This window comes from Dasypus novemcinctus, unplaced genomic scaffold (genome assembly GCF_030445035.2).
Source record: "Dasypus novemcinctus isolate mDasNov1 unplaced genomic scaffold, mDasNov1.1.hap2 scaffold_98, whole genome shotgun sequence".
NCBI classification, from domain to species: Eukaryota; Metazoa; Chordata; class Mammalia; order Cingulata; family Dasypodidae; genus Dasypus; species Dasypus novemcinctus.
Window position 1 is genome coordinate 554466 of NW_026688629.1, and position 17531 is coordinate 571996.

Below are 17531 nucleotides of genomic sequence, written 5' to 3' on the forward strand. Positions count from 1 at the left end.
GAGAAATCTATGATAAAATGTGGGTAAGTTTTTGTGGAGTGAAGGGATAAGATGATGACATAGGTATACTATTGGGTGGGACTTTGAAGGCTTGGGGGGTTAGGGTTGGGAGGGTGGGTCAGCTGGCCCATGTAGTTGAGGAGAAGGGTTGGGTGAGGGGGAAAACATGGGAGATTGTCAGGTATGTGATTAAAACTATATGTTGAGAAAACTCTTTAGAAAATATATTAAGGAAAGGATATTTGTTTAAGGTGTTTGATGGGGAACATTTGGCACAGGATGTACCTGGGACAGATTCTAGGGAGTGTGTGAGGGTTCATCTTCTCATATTGTGTTTTATTAGTGGGTGGAGATATGTACAATGAGTGGGAAGTTATTGTACCCCCATCCTGGGGAGGCCTGATATTCTCAAACAGAGGAAAGGGTGTCTCTCAAGAGCATGGGTGGTTCCCAAAGGGGGAGGATAGACTAGAGTGTCAAGCCCTCAGCATTGTTGTAAGTATCTATGAATCTTGTTCTCCAAGCAGTGAAGCTTGGTTGTCGCTGTGGGCCTTGAGGGGAGTGGGAGAGAGGAATAGAATAGATGGAAGTGGGGGTTACTGGAGGGCAATGGAAGTGTTCCACAAGATCTTACAAAAATGGATGTAAGCCCTGTTAAATTTCAACAAAAATATATAAAAGTGAATAGTCAAAAATGTAAAACATAATGTAAACTATACAGTGTTGCCACCTTTCTCCGCCCCTCCTCCCCTTCCAGCCCCCGCCACCCTTCCCACCAGTCCCGCCCATATTACCAACCTACAATCTGCCCTCTTCCCCAGTAACTGCTTAAGGCATATTACCAGAGGTCTGCCTCCCCAGTTTTAGCCAATCCGCAGCCACCCCTCCACCCTGCCCTCCCCTTCATACTCCACCCCCTTCCCTGCCTATATAACCAAGTGTACTTCCGCAATAAAGCAGACCCGTTCTTGCGCTCAAGCGGTCTCCGTGGTTTTTCCCCAACCGCGCGTCCCCCACGCCTGGAGAACCGGTGCTCCCTCTTGGGGCACCCCCCACCGGTGGTTCAGCAGGAGCAAGGCCCCCTGACTCTTGGGCCTGAGCGAGGATGAAACCCTCTCGCTCAGCTACAATACAGTAACCAAAAAGTATACAGTCTAATATATAAGCCATAATGTAAGCCATAACGGAATCACAGTTAGTAGTTATATTTAAATATCGGTACATCAGCTGTAGCAAGTGCAACATGCACATGTAAAAAGATCATTGCTGAGGAAGGGGGAAAAGGGTTTGATATTGGGTATATGGGAGTCACCTAATTGTATATGTGATTTTACTGTGATCTAAAACTTTAGAAGTTAAAATTAAAAATTTTTTTAATGATGTAGATACTGCAGAAGGAATGGAAGAGATTGCCTTGCCACTGTACTTGCAGGGCAACACCTATTACAATGATGAAACACAGAATATCAGGAACAAAGTTTTATGATATTTTTCATTTTTTAATACCCCAATTTATTTCTTTATTTTAGTTTTTCTAAATTATTATAAATTCTATGTCTAATCTATAAGCATGCCAATACTGTTTCATTATCCTTCTAATTGGATTTGGCAATATATTAGACTTAATTTTTGAAGAAATTTTGGATCACAGAGGGGATCCACTATGACAGGGCAAGAGTACTGGTGAGTGGTGTCATTGAAAGGGAATGCATGGGTGGGAGGGAGTTCTCCAGGGTATGCATATAGGATATATAGATATGTTCAGATGTTCATTGGATATTGTCATAGTGAATAGAGTTACACATGACAACTGAGGGAGTGCTGAGTTCCCATCCTGGGCAGCTCTGTTGCATCCCCCAGTGGAAGAGCATAATCCCCCAGGTGCAAGGGAAAAGACCCATGAAGAAGAATGGTCCAATGATGGGCCCTTTGTACTGATGACTATGCTTATGAGCTTCTGTGCTTGATATTTAAACTAGGCCTTGAGCTGCAGGGTGCCTAAGAGTTACCTCCTGAGAGCCTCCATGTTGCTCAAATGTGGCCACTCTCTAAGTTAAACTCAGCATGTAAATGCACTGCCTTCTCCCCAGCGTGGGACATGACACCCAGGGATGAGCCTACCTAGTGCTGATGGATTGCTACCAATCACCTGCTGGTGATGCAACTAGAAAAATTCCTTAAATCAAAGGGGGAAGTGGTAAAGACAAATTAATTTATATGGCTAAGAGATTTCAAAATGAGTTGGAAGGTCATCAGAGGGGTCACACTTATGCACATCTCAGTAGGATCTGAAAGACAGCCAAAGTAGATACAACCCCAGATACTGGTGCTTCTGAGGGCTACAGAGACACACAGGTCCTATAGTCATGACAGATGACTGTGGAATTCATTGCTTTGCAGTGGGCCTTACTTTGGAATTTGTGCTCCTTACTGTGATGGAGTTGGACTCAGATGTGACCTCTGTACATATGACTCTTCTGTCATTTTTACTGAACCTGTGACTGATGCTGCAGTTTGTGTATGCTCAGAAGACTTGAATCTCTGGATGGTCCATGTGTCTTCTGGGCCCTGAACCTCAACAGAGTTGGAGCACCTACTCTGTGTTTCATTGGACTTACCCAGATCAACTGATGGGGAAGTATAATGGTCAACCACCACACCAGGCAACCAAGAATGTCTACAACTGCAAGCAGGAGAATTGCATCCATCAGTCATGTGGGATCTAAGCCCCCTCTTGATTTAGAGATGGAGTGGACATCTCCATCCCAAGTTGCACAGGATGGAGGAATATATTACAGATTTTAGTGGGCTTGCTGGTATTCTACTATAGAACCACTGTGACTCTAGCAATGGAAGAAAATTATGTCACTGATGTGGAGATTGTGGTCATGGAAGCTACTGAGGGCAGGGAGAGGGAGTAAGAGGTGTGATATGGGGCATTTTGGGGACATGGAGTTGTCCTGAATGATATTGCAGGGACAGATGAAGGACATTTTATATCCTGCCATAACCCACTAGGTGGACTGGGGTAGTGTAATCCACACCATAAACTATAATTCATGCTGTGTAGCAGTGTTCTAAAATGTATTCAGCAAATACAATGAATGCACCACACTAATGAAAGAAGTTGTTGATGAAGGAAAAATGGGGGATGTGGGGGTGGGCCATATGGGAACCTCCCATATTTTTTAATGTAACATTTTGTGTAATCTATGTATCTTTAAAATATTTATATATATAAAAATATATATTAGAGGAACCAGCAAGATGGTGGCAGAGTAAGGAGCTCCTAGAGTCAGCTCCTGCTACAGGGCAGTTAGTAAACACAAAGAGCTCTCTGGAGCTAGCTGAAGCACCTGTTTGGGTGCTCCAGGAAGCCCGAAGAGCATCCTGCAATGTCCTTGAAGGAGTAGAAGATTCATCTGAAGATGAATCTTCAGAGAAGACTCATAAGTAGAGTATTCCATGCCACGGAGGTCGGTGCTTATCATCAACTGGAGGCTCAAGCCACCCTGGGAGCTGTTCCATGGCTGAAATGAAAGCTCCACTTCCCCAAAATGGGGGAGGAAGAGTCAGTTGGGCACGAATTTCAGCTACTGATGAGTAAATTCAGTGTGCTATGGTATAATACTGAGAACAGCTAAAGTTTGAGCCTGTTCAAGTCAGAAAGAGGTGGGTAGCCACCAACTTAACTCTGCGCCTGGCACGACAGGAAGCAGGGTAGACCGAGGATCCCAGTGCTGGTGGGGACCGGCTTCTTCCCACCCAGATCATATTAAAGCTCAAGCCTAGGCCCCAGTGCCATATCCAGCAGGGAGGAAGCTGCAGAGACCTGCATCAGCCTCTCTGGGAAATTACCAGCCAAGCCATGGAGGCTGGTGACTATCCTACTCTGGCTGCAGGAGCCACCCCAGAGGCTATTCTGTGGCTGGAATTGGAAGCTCCATTTCCCAGAAATGGGGAAGGAGGAGACAGTTGGCTGCCAATTTGGGCTGCTGATTGGTAGACTCAGCTGGCTAAGATATAACCCTGGGAACAGCTGGGGTGTGAACCAGCCCAAGTCAAAAAGAGGCCAGTAGCCACTGTTCTGACTTCACCTCCAGTCTGAGCGAAAGCCAGGCTGACTGAAATTATCAGTGTTGGCAGGAATCAGTTTCTTTCATGCAGATCAGCCTGCAGCCCATCTAGGCTTTCAGCCCTGCCTCTGGCAGGGAGAAGCCTGAGGAGCCCTGCACCATCCTATACAGGTAACTGCAGGTAACTTTGGGTGTAAAAGACTGAAAAGTCAGAAGTCTACCAGGGCAACTGCAGTCATCTTGGACCTGCACTGCATAGATTGCTGCCCATACCTGCAGCTCCATCCCTGTCCCAGGCAGGGGAGAAAAAGTTATGAAGTTTCATCAGTCTCTCTGGGCAACTACAGTCTAGGCCTGCACTTGGGTTATTCTACATAGCTGTGACTCTGTCCCTACCCCTGGCAAAGGAGAAAATTGGAAGAAGCTTCATTGGCCCCTGGCACAATGAGGGCAGCTTGAGCCTCCATAGCTTACAGCACCAACTACATGCTTGGCTCCTTCTGCTCAACCAGCAAGGGAAAATTATAGGAAGCCCTAAACTAAAGAGAAAAACTGCACCCAGAATAAATACTCTAGTAAGCCAGATGCCAAGACACCAACAAAAATAGTACAATCCACACCAAGAAATAGGAAGCTAAGACCCAGTTAAAGGAACAAGATAAGCCTCCAGATGACATAAAGGAGTTGAGACAACAAATTATAGGTTTTCAAAGAGATCTTCTTAATAAATTCAATGAGATGGCCAAGAGATTAAGGATATTAAGAAGACACTGGAGGTGTTTTTGGGACTTGGAGTTGTCCTGGGTGATGCTGCAGGGAAAGTTACTGGACATTGTATGTCCTCCCATGGCCCACTGGATTGAACGTGTAAGAGTGTGGGTTATAATGTGGACCATTGACCATGAGGTGCTGTGGTGCTCAGAGATATGTTCTACAAATGCAATGAATGTCTCATGATGATGGAGGAGGTTGTTACTATGGGGGGAGGGGGAGTGAGGGAGTGGGGGGTATATGGGGACCTCATATTTTTTGAATATAATATTAAAATATAAAAATAAAGACAAAAATAAAAAATAAAAAAAAGAAAACACTGGATGAGCACGAAGAAGAATTTGAAAGCATACATAGAAAAATAGCAGATCTTATGGGAGTAAAAGGTGCAATCAATGAAATTTAAAAAACTTTGGAATCATATAAGAGCAGATTTGAGGAGGCAGAAGAAAGGATTGGTGAACTTGAAGAAATGGCCTCTGAAAGTGAACATACAAAAGAACAGATGAAGAAAAGAATGAAAAAAAATTGAACAAGGTCTTGGGGAAAGAAATGACAGCAAAAGGGGCAGAAGAAATATTTGAAGAAAAAATGGTAGATAATTTCCCAACCTTATTGAAAGACAGATCCCTGTCCTAGAAGTACAATGTAATTCCATCCAAAAAATATCCAAATAGACCAACTCCGAGACACATACTCATCAAAATGTCAAGGGCCAAAGACAGAGAATTCTGAGAGCAACAAGAGAAAAATACATAACACATAAGGGATATCCAATAAGAGTATGTGCTGATTTCTCACCAGAAATCATGGAGGCAAGAAGACAGTAGTCTGATATATTTAAGATACTACAAGAGAAAAACTTCCTGCCAAGAATCTTATATCCAGCAAGTCTGTCATTCAAAAATGAGGGTGAGATTAGAATATTCACAGATGAACAGAAACTGAGAGAATTTCTAAGCAAGAGACCAGATTTTTTGGAAATACTAAAGGGTGTGCTACAGCCTGAAAAGAAAAGACAGGAGAGAGGGGCCTGGAAGAAAGTCTAGAAATGAAGATTATATCAATAAAAGTAACTAATAGTGTCAAAAGAGTGGTGAAAATACAATATAACAGATAAAACTCAATAGTCAGGAATAATCCTAACCAATGTTGCAAAGCACTTGTATTCAGAAAACTGCAACTCAGTGTTAAAACAATTCAAAAAATGGCCTAAATAACTGGGAGAACATTCCATGCTCATGGATTGGAAGACTAAATATCATCAAGATGTCAATTCTACTCAAGTTGATATATAGACTTAATGCAATCCTAATAAAAATTCCACCAGCATTAAAGAAAAAATTGAAAACACAATTATTAAATTTATTTGGAATGGTAAGGAGTCCTGAATAGCTGGAACATCATAAAAAGGAAAAGCAAGCCCTCATCTCCAAACTTTAAATCATAATACATACATATAGTGGTAAAAATACCATGGTTCTAGCCTAAAGACAGACACAATAGACCAATGGAATCAAATTTATGGTTCAGAAACAGACTCACATATATGTTCAAGTGATTTTTTACTAGCCTGTCAAAGTCACACACCTTGGACAGAACAATCCACTCAACAAAAGGCACTGAAAATATTGGACATCCATAGCTGACAATAGGAAAGAGGACTCCTATCTCACACCTTATCCAAAAATTAACTCAAAATATATCGCAAACTGAAAATAAAAGCAAGAACAATAAAACTTATAGAAGAAATTTTAGGAAAATATCTTCAATACCTGGTGGTGGGTGGTGGATTCTTAGAAGAGATAAGAGAAGGACTGAGTGGACTACTGATGTGGGATGGCTTGCTCGGTCGGTAGAGGTGGGGTTGCCCTGCCCCACGTTGGGCGCCAACTGCGGCAGCTTGCTCGGTCGGTAGAGGTGCGGTCTGGCTGCGGACGAGGGGTCGGTCCAGCTCTGGACGAGGGGTCGGTCCCACTCGGGACGAGGGGACGGTCTCACTTGGGACGAGGGGTCGGTCTGGCAGTAGACGAGGGATCGGTCTCACAGGGGTTGCGCGGTTCGGCTGACAGGGTCGCCCGGCGAAGCCAGCGACGAAGGGTCGCCCGGAGAAGCAGGTGACGAAGGGGTCGCCTGGAGAAGCAGGTGACAAACTGGGGACAAGGGAGGCCAGGCCCTTGTCGGGGGCTCTCAGGACTGGAGGGCGCACGGCAGAAGAACTACCGCGGAGACAAGGTAAACACGCAAGTCCACTTTATTGAGGGAGAGGCAACAGTTTTATAGGGGCTGGGGAAGGCTGATTGGTCGAAGCCACGCCCTATTCTGGTCAGTGGGCGGTACTGGATGGGGGAGGGGTGGTGGTTAGGGATTGGCTGTCCCTGTTGCTGGGGGAAGGGGCAGGGTTTAGGGATTGGTGGCTGCTGTTGCTGGGGTGGAGAGCAGACTTGAGTTTCCCACCCATGCCTGGCTGTTGCTGCTGTCGGGGGAAGGGAAGAGGGCAGACTGGATTTTTCTGCTCACGCCTGGCTGTTGCCGCTGTCAGGGGAGGGGAAAAGGGCAGACTGGAATTTTCTGCCCACGCCTGGCTGTTGCTGTCGGGGGAGGGTAAAGGGCAGACTGGAATTTTCAGCCCTGCGCCTGCGCAGGGAGAAAGAAGAAAAAGGGTGCCACCCCACAGGCATCGTGTGGCACCATCTGGGAGGAGGGGCGGCCGCGGAAGAATGGCTGCCGAGAAGGGGAGCCCCGAGGGCACTCTGCGCCCATGCCGAGCTTCCTTCAGGGGTGGCAGTGAGTCCAACCAGCCACCCTATTATGGGGGCAGCGTCTTGGCCTGCCGCGACTGCTCCCCCGCCAGGCCAAAAACCACACTTCAGCCCGAGGGGTGACCGCACTGATGTTTAATGTATGTAGAATTTTTAATTAGCTTTACTGTAAAGGTATGGAAATGTATAGAGTGGATGGTAACACACAGTGAGTAACAGCTGGTTTATAAATGGGGATGTGGCTGAAAATGGTAGTCTAGTTATATAAATGCCAATTGACAGAATGCTAGGAAATAATCTAGGAACTAAGTAGCATAGTAAACTAAGAGGTGGGTGAGAATTGTGATTGATGATACAGATGCAAGAGTGTCCTTTGTTAGGTAAAACAAATGTAGATCACTACTGCAGGGTGTTGGGAATATGGAGAAGGATGGGAAAAACACAGCTGGAGTCACCTATGGACTGTGGTTAGTAGTAATAATATAATATTCTTGCATCTGTATGAAAGATGTACTGTGTTGGTACTGAGGCAGTACAGGAAAAGTGAGCCAAGTGTACACTATGGACATGGTAACAATCAGTTGATATTATTTCATCTGTAGCAAATGACACACCACATTGTGGTGTGTTGATGGAGGGGTGTTGTTTGGGAATTCTGCACATGTGCATGATTTTTTATAAGGTTACAACTTCTGTCATAGAAAATATTTAAAAAATAATGAGGTGGGTTGGGGGAAAACACAACAAATGTAACATAAGGACTATGATTAATAGTAAGATTTTGACAATATTCTTTCATAATTTGTAACAAATGTCTCATGACAGTGCAAGGTGTTGGTGGAGGGTTGATGTATGGGACCCCTGTATGATGTTATGCAGGTTTGCTTTGTAAGTTCACAACTTATACTATACACTTAATTGTTTATGTATGCTCATATATGAATGATATAAAGATAATAATTGGATTGGTTAGGGGGAAATTGTTTAGTAGTAATATTTTGACAATACTTTTTATTGGTTAAAATTTTTAAAAATAATACAAGTTATTGGTGGTAGGGTGAGATATTATATATGTTTGTTTGATGATATATATGTTTTGAAAGTTTACAACTATTATACACTTACTGTTTATGTATGTTTATGTATGAGTGATATAGTTCAATGAATTTAAAAATACATTAGAGGCAATAAAAGCAGCTTTGCAATGTTCAATGACAGAATTAGTAATTTCAAAGACAGAACACCTGAACTGAAAAAGACAGGAAAGTAAAAGAGAAGACAGTGGAAAAAGTGAAACAAGTGTTCAAGAAATCAAAAAACAATGCAAAGTGCACAAATTTACACTATTGGTTTCCCTGAAGAAGAGAATGGAAAAGGGGTAGAAAGAATATTTGAGGGAATAGCAAGTGGAAAATTCCCAACACTTATGAAGGATATAAATATCAAAATCCAAGAAGGACAATGCACAAGAAGTAGAGTAAATCCAAATAGACCTACTCTGAGACACCTGCTATTCAGAATGACAAACATAAGAGAAAAAAAGAATTCTGAAAGCAGCAAAAGAAAAGAATCACGTGCAATAGAACCTCAGTAAGATTAAGTGCTGACCTCACATCTGAAACCATGAAGAAGAGAAGAAAGTGGTATGAAGTCCTTAATGTACTTAAAAAGAAAAATCCATCAGCCAAGAATTTTGTATCTGGCAAAGCTGAACTTCAAAAATGAGGGTGAGTCCAAAGTTTTCACAGGAAAAAAAAACGAACACTAATAGAATGTTACCAAAAGACTTACAAGAGATAAAAAAGGGACTACTGCATCCTGAAAGGGAAAAAAAAGAGAGAGACTTGGAGAATAGTGTTGAAATGAAGATTATTACAAAGGGTGAAATAAATGGTAAAAAGACAGAAAATAGTATCATATTGTTGTAGAATTTGAGAGAGGTTCAATTATTTGTGTATAGAGAGGCCAGGAATCAGGAATGATTTTGAGAAGGAAAAATGGTTTATTGACGGCTGGTTGGACTCAGGAGCTTTTTGTTTCATCCTGAGCCCCCAACAAGATTTTTGAATCCCTTTTATATGGAGGAAACATTAAATGGTCCCTTTGTTTCATTTCTCAATAGGCTTGAATTAGCATATATATCTTCCACATCCTAGGTTAGGTTTTAGCATGGACTTCATACATTCTAGATAAGCTTTTAGCATATTTTGTTTGCATTTCCCCTAAAGACTTAAAGTTTATAGACCTTGCATTGTTAAACTGTTTCCTGGGACTGGAGATGTTGCCATTGTCACCAAGGGCAGGACTGCAGCCTCTTACCATTTCACACCACAAGTCAGACAGTTTAAGTTATCTCTGAAGAGACAAAGAGCCTCCCACCCATTGCCCATGTCCTAGAGACCTTCCTGAGGTAGCACAGGCTTCCCCTTTGCTAGCCCATGGAAATGTCCACAGCCAGTGATTGCTAAATTCTCTTAAATATGGTCCCTCCCATCTACCCCCATGAGATTATCTCAATTTAGCGTTTATGGAAAAAGAACACAAAAGGAAGATTTTTCTTTCCTGAGGCTTTATCAGCAGTCTTTCTAACCAATAGGCCTTAAAAGCAATCAGCATTATGATCAGAGTCTACCTGATGAAACTCTGTGCATACAAGGGCCTGGCTGAGAGGGGTTCCCCCAACCCACATGCCAGCAGTCACAGCATCACCTGGGAATTTGTTAGAAATGCAAATTCTCAGACCCAGATCCAGACCTGCTGAATCAGAAACTCCAGGGATGGGGCAGGCTGTTTTAGTTAACAGTTGTCCAGGAGACTCTGATTCAAGGTCAATCTTGAGACCCTGTGGCTGAGAGTCCAGGCACTAGACCAGCCCCTGTATTTTACAAAAACAAAACTGAGTTGCAGAGAGGATAAGGGACTTCTCCAAATTTTCACAGTTGGCCAATGGCTGAGGCAAGAATGGAATGGAAATTTGCCTCTTCCCTGAATTCTAAGACAGAGTAAAACCTACGCAAAGCTTCAGGCAACTGAAAACAACTCTATGAGCTAAAAATGCAAATCAGAAGCCTTGGAGTTCACTTCTGTCAAGCCAATGAACAATGACATCCATAAGTGAGTAAAAATGCCCATACTCAAAGTTCTTCTAAACCCTTAAGCTTTGTAGGAAGTATTCTTTCATTAAAAACACTTTAGGGGAAGCAGATGTGGCTCAAGCAGTTGGGCACCACTTGGGAAGCCTGGCTTCAGTTCCCAGTGTCTTTTAAAGAAAACTAACAATACAGACAGCTGATGCAAAGTGTTGGTGCAGCAAGCTGACACAACAAAAGGACACAATGAGACAACACAATGAGGAAACACTACAAAAGATGCTACAAGCAGGGAGCAGATGTATCTCAAGTGGCTGAACACCTCCCACCCATATGAGAGATCCTGGGTTCTGTTCCAGATGCCTCCTAAAAAAAACCAAAACCAAAAAAAAAACTAGACATAGAGAGCAGGCAGTGAGTACAAACAATGAGAGGGTGAGAAATATAGAGATAAATTAAATAAATAAATGAATAAATAAATAAATAATAAAATCTTTAGAAAACACAAAAACACTTTAAGTCCACACCCTTTAAAATTCCAGTATTTCAAATCATCTGTTTAGAAATGACTAGGCTTTGTCTTGAATCCTCTATATTATTCTTTTTCCAAACTCAATGTGCAATTCTTAAAGCCAGCAACCACTCCACTTCCCCTTGCTCTAGATATGTCTAACAATAGAAAAATCATTTTTGACTAATGGTGGATATCTGATTAAGTAAAACAAATTATTTTAATCTAAGAATATGTTTCTGCTTGATATGGCTTTAATGGGCATAATTAACACATTTAAGTTGAAAATGTCTCATCTACACAAATACATTTAATTTCCCTAGCTGTCTAACAAACATGAGAGCTTTTGAAATCTTGCCCATTTCAAACACTGCTTATTAAAAGTAAGCACTAAAAGGTTAAAGGTCTAATTTAAACTAAATGAAAATAACTTAAGTTTGAAATTAATTTATTGCTGTCACTTTCAGATGAAGGCATCTCCCACAGATGCATTGTTTTTCTTGGTAATCTAGACTGAAGAAAGAGTTATTTATAAAAATGTCTATAACCCAAACTTTATATATTTTCTTTTATGGCATTACCAATATGATATCATGGACCCAAAGGCATTCTGAATAAAATATTGTTAATTGTTTGAAAAAAATAAAAGGCACATATTGTGAAAAAAGCTGGCTTCAAATTAATAAAGACATATTTAGAAGTCACTCAGCCTTGAAATTACCAGTCATTCAATGTCATGGGTCCTTTGAGAATGACCTGGTCTTCAAAACAATAAAACCAATGATTAAGGAATCAGGGTTGAAATCAACTAAATCACCTACCTTTCAACTACTAAACTGGAGAATTTAATCACAAAAGATGAGGGATTATCTCTTCCAAGGGATCACTTCATTAAAAATATAGATAGTATCTTAACACTCGCACAATTTCTCATATTCTATCCAAAGTAAACATTTCCAAATGAGGTTAAAAGCGACTGCCTTAAAAACCACCCAAAGTTGATGATCATCACCATGATTGTTGAGCAGGGTGGTGTACCACAGGGCCACCTGTTTCATGACCAACTCTGGGAACACACCAAGCCCCTCGCAGACTTAGTGATGGGGACTGACTCATATTCCTGAAGACACATTCAAATCCTGGTCCCTGGTGCTGTGGGTGGGAGCTATTTGGAAGAATCTCAAAGATCCTTTTAAGATAAAACCAAATTGAGCCAGGAGGGCCTTCGTCCTACAGGACTGGAGACCTCACAAGAAGAGGATCTAGACAGATGGACCCCTGTGCAGAAGTGGAGACCACAGGATTCAGATGGCCATGTGATGACCAGAGGTTGAGCCACCAGTAGGATGCCCCCCTGCACGACCTTGTGGCTGCTAATCCCTTGATTTGATGTCTAGCCTCCAAAACCTGAGATACTAAATTCCTGCTGCGTATGGTATGTGTCACAGTGAACCAGCGAGACTCAGACAGATGAGGTTAGCATCCCCCAATGTAAAGATGGGGGAATGTAGGCTCAAAGAGATGACACGACTTACACTAAACCTCAGAGCTAGAAAGAGGAAGAGCCAGAATTTTACCCAACCCTGGTGAATGCCAAGCCCCATGCTTTCCTCATGACCTCAGCTGCTTCTCAATTACAGGGTGACAACAGAAAATGCTGGACACCAGGGCCATCCATCCTCCTAGGGATTTTTGTCCTCGAGTGAACAAAATTCCATTTTTTGCAGTTCAGATCATTGGGGAGAAAGTGCATTGCAGTATATCTAGAGTTCAATTGTGCTAAAATGTAACTTTCCTGATATTTCCTCTTGAAGAACCTAAAATGCAAGCATTGTTTTAGGTACACTAGAGATAATATCAGGTAGTAGTAGTGGCTTCTGTGACTATTAGGAAAATAACTGCACACCCCTCCCCAAATACAAACGCAGAGAATCCATGAACAAAAATTCCAGTCACTTAAGGTTGGTGGATATTTTTAATGTTGTGAAGGTACCCGCAGTCAATGAGTCACCAGCATCACTTAATCTGACATAGTCTCATGTAAAAGTCCACTTGCTGGATGAGCCTACATCCTAAAGGTGTCTGCCAGGGTCTTGACCAAGGCCCCTTACGGAAGCTGCTTGTCTTTAATTGTACCTGCCATAAGGCCAGATGGGGGCATCTCTGCAGATTCTAGATGTCAGCAGAACCAGGATATAAGGCCCTAGGTTCCCCACCCCCTGTGAAAGGAGCCCCTGGGCCTTTGGGGCCTGGGGTGACCCTCAGGCTGGAGAAAAGTACCTAAAGCCAGGAGCCTTGATGCTGGGGATGTCGTTCTTCCTTAGAAGTGAGACCTCACATGGTTGGCGCTGCCATGGTCGTGATTCAGTGGCTGAATGGGATGGTGGATGTGCTTCCTATAGGTGGAAGACATCAGCACCTCAATGGGCCATTCATGCTCCTGTGGGGGATCATCGAGATGCTCCCATTAGCAGGGGTCTGCTGCTGTAACTGCCTGAATCCCAACAAGGGGCAGAAGTTAGGAGCTTGGGTTTGTAGATGTCAAAATAAGATGTCACTGGTTAAGCAAGCATGAGGGCATAATTCTAACAACTTCATTTTCTAGTGTCACTTAAAAATCCATCATACTTCTGGAATGAATGTATTAGTCCTGGATGTTCATGATTTTTTTCATTACATGTACCAAAATTCAAGCATAACTGATTGGGATGTTTTCATTTCAGGTGAAGAATCATATCTGGACAGACTGATTCTAGCACAACAGACACAACTTTACTTATTCTCAGTGATAGAATATCCTTTCTATAAGGTAAAAACAAAAGGTGTATGGCATTATTTCAGTGAGGGCAAACAGTTTTCTTGTGCCCCTTCTGAAAACTAAGTCTTTTCTCTTTTGACCTGTCTCCGTAACTTTATTAAAAGGGAAAACTTTCATTTACTTGGAGCTAGGTGCAACAGCTGGCCTTTTCTTTGATAAATTGACCCCATTTCTGTCTTGTCCTATGGGACCAATTCCTGCTGTGTGAGATTTCTAGATGGTTTCAAGTGTTGAAGGCATACAAATCTTAATATTCCTTGATTCACTTCAAGGGTTTTAAAGGGTTTAGCACGCACAATAGCCATTTGATTAAAAAGTCTGAATCTCTGAACTCTACAAATCCTAATTATTTCTGAGTGCATTTTTAAACCAAGTCAGAAATTTCACTCTTTCTGGTAGACTTTATTTTAGGTGGTATCTGTGCTATAAAGATTCACTCTCATAAACTTCACAGCACACCTTTTTTGTGTGATTGGAAATAGTCCCAACAGACTTCCTCACCTTCTGCTTTGTCCTTCAAACGTGACTCAGGATCATATTCTGGTAAAAGGTAAAGAAGTGGAAAGCCGTTACTCTTTTCTTTTAAAATTTTTTAACAATGCCAAGGCATATAAACACTAAAATTAGTTAACCCCAAACACCTCCCTTCCCTGAAATAACAAATTTGTAACTGTGCTTTCTATGCCCAACATACACAAATATATAAACCAATTTTCTTTTCTCTTCATGTCCAGTATATCATATAATTTACCATTATGTCCAGTATACATAGACCTTCCTCAAGGCCAATGTGTGTGGATCAAATACGTTCTTTCTCAAAGTGGTGCAGTATTTTATGGGACTTACTCACCAGTTTCCCAGCTTATGATCTTTCAGGTTCTTTCCAACTTTGGTCTCTATCAGCAGTGCTGTAGTAAACACCCTTGTGTGTCATTCTACTGCAACCCATGTTCCTTTAAGCTGCAGACTAGAATGTTAAGAGTGGGACCAGTGGTGTAACCTCAGTAGGTAGTGACTCTGAATGGTAGACGTCACACCTCCCCAGCAGTGAGTGAACGTGGCTGTGTTTTTTTTAGTCCTGTTAGCTTTTGCCACTTAGTTCAGTGGAAAAGGGTGTCTTGTCATGTATTTAAATTGCATTTGAGTGAGCAATAATGAAGCTGAGCATTTTGTCAAATGTTTATTGGCCATTTGTATTTCCTAGGAATTGCCTTCCTGCTCCCTAATTCATCTTTCTATTGCTTTGTGTTTTTAAGTTTTGTGTGACCAAATCTACCTGTCTTTTAATGGTTCCTGACTTTTCCATCATGCATAAGATTATTTCACCAAATATGTGTTAGTGCAAATATTTACTAATTTTTCCCCATTGGATCTTTAATCCACCTGTGAGATCCAGGCCACCATAATAAAGTGAGTTACATGCATGTTTTGGTTTCCCACTGCACGTGTACTATAGCCTTTTCAGTATGGAAATGCATTATTTTTATTTTTAAATGTATATACCTCAATTAAAACATGACACAGATAAAGAAAGCACACATTGTTGGAAAACTGGAACTGATAGACTTGCTTGACACAGGATTGCCACAAACCCTCAGTTTATTTAAAAAAACAAACACAATATCTGCAAAGTGCAATAAAGCAAAACTCAGTAAAAGGAGATATGCTCATAGTCTGATGTTTGGTAGGAGTTTAACTCTTCTTTACTAGACAGATAACTAATTTTCCAGCACTAGTTGTTCCATTGCAATCCTTTATTTATTGAATTGAGATGTCAGTTTTATCATTTCTTCTTGGATTAAAAATTTTAACTGAGTGTCCTTCAGATCCTTAAAGCAATTCTGAGAGTTTCAGAGATTTTTCTTGAATTTGACAGCATTGTCATGATGTTTATTGTTCTTTTTTCAGTGACTACTTTTAAGGCACATTTTAAGAATATTTTGAGCTATTACACTTTAACTATGACAAGAATATTTTTCATTGCTCTGTTAAGAAAGATATCAGTCCTAAGTCCTAGAAAAATATCATTCATTAAAGGAATTTTGTATCAAACTTTTATACATAGGTAACTCACTACCTTCACTTTATTCTCTGGTTTTGTATCTTATTTTTCTCTCATGATTGAATATATGATTTTTAGGATCCCAAACTCCTTCCTAAATATCAAATGAAATCATTTTTTACTCCAAACCATTCCCTGGAGACCCCTGTGGATTTTCACTTTCATAAATCTCTGGTAATTGAATTGATCGACCTTTTAGGAGCAAGATCCTACTTTGCTTCCAAACTGTTAATAACCTAATGGTATACAGTAGGTAAGTACCAGGGGATTTATTTACAGAACCTTAGTGGCTGTTATCTCTTTGGGAGACAGGTGGAGCTTAGTATCCACAGAATGCAAAATGGAATCTTCCCTGCCCCACATGAGGCTCTAGAGTGTAGATGGTAGAATATAGTATATAGACTGTATTTGAATCCAGCTTGCCACAGATTAGCAGAATGTCTTTGCACAGTGTACTTACCCTTTTTAACCTTTTCCTGTTTGCTTCCTCATCTGTAAAATGTGAGTAAGAAGAATATTGACCGCAAACACTTATGGTAAGAGGGTATAAATGAGGGAATAACACAGTAAGTGCTCATGTCTGTTTAGCCACTCTTATAGTCTAGGCCTGCACTGTCCAGTATAGTAGCCACTAGTGCAGATGGCTACTTAAATTTACATTAAACATAAGTAAAGTTTATATCACATTTCAAGTGCTCCAAAGCCTCCCATAACTGGTGGCTACCACATTAGCATAGATATAAGCACACAGATCCTCCCAGAAATAGCTGCTGGACTATGCTGACTTTGAGTCGAAGTCCTTCCTTTCATCAATTAAAAAATCATCTCAAAGAGAACCATCTCTGATAGGCTTCAAATGGTCACATGTTCCACCTCTCCTGCTTTCATGGCCCTTTCTTCAGAAGGAATGGCATATACCAGAGGGCTTGGAAGGGAACACCAGCCACTCCCCTTGGCCACATATTGCAGTCATGGGGTGCCACGGTCATGGGCTGCATTAGCTATCAGGAGACATGGAAGAGAGGGATGTGTTGAGCTGCTTAGTTGTCTAATTTTGCTGAAGTTAGAGGATTTTCACTGTCTGAATTGAAAGTGTGCCACCATTTGTAAGGAGAAGGAGAAAGTGTGTGGTTCCTACTGCTCCCCTGTTAATTTGAGGACCTACTCCTTGCTTTAGCCCAGGAAGCCTCCTTAATTTCAGGCTGACAGGCTTGTTCTTGAAGCTGAGTGAGTGAACATCCTCATTTGGTTGTGGTCATTACTTTGCAGCCTTCTGTCCTATTGGTAAATAGAATTTGGAAGAAATCAAAACAGAACAAAGAAGTAAAGGAAGATAGTGTTTGTGAGGGTATCACATGAAGACATTTTTCCTTCTCTCACTAGATATTGAAATTAAATTAGATAAAGAAGTATTTGTATTACCTTTTACAGTTGATGAAGAT